Genomic DNA, 1964 nt, shown 5'->3' with positions numbered 1-1964 from the left:
GTGCTTCACTTAGATTATCTAATTTAATCCTCAAGAGAACTCTATGAGGAAGATACTACTTTTATCCCCCTTTTATAGACAAGGAAACTAATGCTTGGAGATAAGGAGAGAATGAGGGACTTACCTTGGGGAAATGTCTCTATTCAGGGTTTTAGGAAAAATACATAATTTAAGAAAAGATGCCAAAGAAAGATTACTACCGCACAATGCTAAGGAAACCAAGGCTGGAATGAGTGTCAAAAGAATTGTCTATACTGCCTCTACTTTCTCAGTGCAAACCAGTTTTCCTCCCCAGTACTCTACTAAAGCAGCTCTTGCAAAAGTCTCAAATAATATTTTCACTCATTCATTAGACACTCTTCAATCTTTATTCAAAAAACTGCAACCTTTGATTCTATTGGTTAGTTCTTCATTGAAAGATTGTGCGCCACTAGCATCACAACCTGATAATCTCCTGCTTTTCTTCTACCTTTCCGGTTGTTCCTTCTCATACCTTTTCCTCAGTCTGTTCCTCAACCAATGGCTTCTTCTCAATCCTTAGACTCTCTCTAAGTGAGACCACTTTCTCATTAAGTGAGTTCATTTACCACCACACCTTCAACTATCTATCTGCCAATGATTCCCAAACATATCTTCTGGTCAGATGGTTCCCCTGCACTGTCAGTCTCTAACACAGCATATTTTAAATGGAATTCATGATATTCCTCTCCAAACCACTTGTTCCAACAAACCTCCCTCCCTCATATCTAATCAATCACCAAGTCCTTTTACTTCTCTCTCTTTACTGGTGCTCAGATGGGCCTATTTCACTGCATTGCCACTTTCACTCTTTGATTCAAGCCACAATTCCTCTTCTGTGGATTAAAACTGCCTCCAAACTAGTGTCCTCTTCTCCAGGCCCTGTCTCTAATCCTCTAAACTACAGATGCATTAAGGTATGAATGTCACTGTAAAAGAACATGATCAGGGCGGGCCACGGTGGCTCAGCGGGCAAAGTGCTTGCCTGCTATGCCGGAGGACCTCGGTTCGATTCCCGGCCCCAGCCCATGTAACGAAAACGGAGAAACAAAATACAATAAAACAAGAAAATGTTTAAAAAGATGTTTCCCTTTCTTCCTCTCTTCCTTCCTTCTATCCTTCCTTCCTTCTCTCTGTCTTTCCTTTAAAAAAAAAAAAAAAAAAAAAAAAAAAAGAACATGATCAATAGATTCTGGTTTTTATCATAATGCCCAGACTATCCTAGGCAAGAAATGCATATATGTTGAATGAAAAAATGAGCTCCAGCAAAATGAGAGAGATAGGAATCTGATTACAGATAATAAATGATAAGGAAATAAGTGTTACAGATTATAATCCCCAAATTTTAGAAGCCCATGAAAAAACAGTCACACAAAACTATCCTCTCAAAAACATAACCTTATCAACCTAAACATGAGAACCAAAAAAAAAACTACACAAGCTGAAAAATACAAGTATTCAGAGCTAACTTTAATAATACTTCCAAAACAATAACTTTAACAATATTGCCATAAAATCTATTACAAAACAGAAATCTGTTGAGATGAAGAAAGTATTTATTCTGCAAACACACATCCAATTACCTGGTAGGGCTATAAAAAGTTTTTTTATAGTTCCAATTAAATGTTACTTTTCCCCCATATCTTCTACTAAATTCATACCCACTACTATCCCTATATATCTCACCTTCAAATGCCACCATGGGGAAAAAAGGCAGAGGGGTAAAAAGAAGTAAATATTAAGGAATAGGCATAGTTGCACACAGTAAGAAGTGTCTATTGTGTAATGCTGTGTCATCAAGGCGTGAAAAATGTTCCATATTTAAAGTGAGATAAGATAAATTTAGACTCAGTGAGTCTAAATTTAATATACAGGGAACCTTGAATTAGTTATTTGGCTGGAAACCCCATGTTTGCAGCCAAAAAGCTGCCTTACATGGTCATGAA

General features: G+C 37.1%; 1 protein-coding gene across 7 annotated transcripts in view; it reads right to left on the bottom strand.

Moving 5' to 3' along the window:
* The window catches only part of EXOC4 (exocyst complex component 4), a 970332-nt gene that overhangs the window by 817597 nt on the left and 150771 nt on the right, over positions 1–1964 (bottom strand). The gene's annotated exons all lie outside the window — the stretch shown is intronic.

The sequence above is a fragment of the Tamandua tetradactyla genome, chromosome 1 (assembly GCF_023851605.1).
Source record: "Tamandua tetradactyla isolate mTamTet1 chromosome 1, mTamTet1.pri, whole genome shotgun sequence".
In the NCBI taxonomy this organism is placed as follows: domain Eukaryota; kingdom Metazoa; phylum Chordata; class Mammalia; order Pilosa; family Myrmecophagidae; genus Tamandua; species Tamandua tetradactyla.
This window is presented reverse-complemented; position numbering and strand designations above follow the sequence as displayed.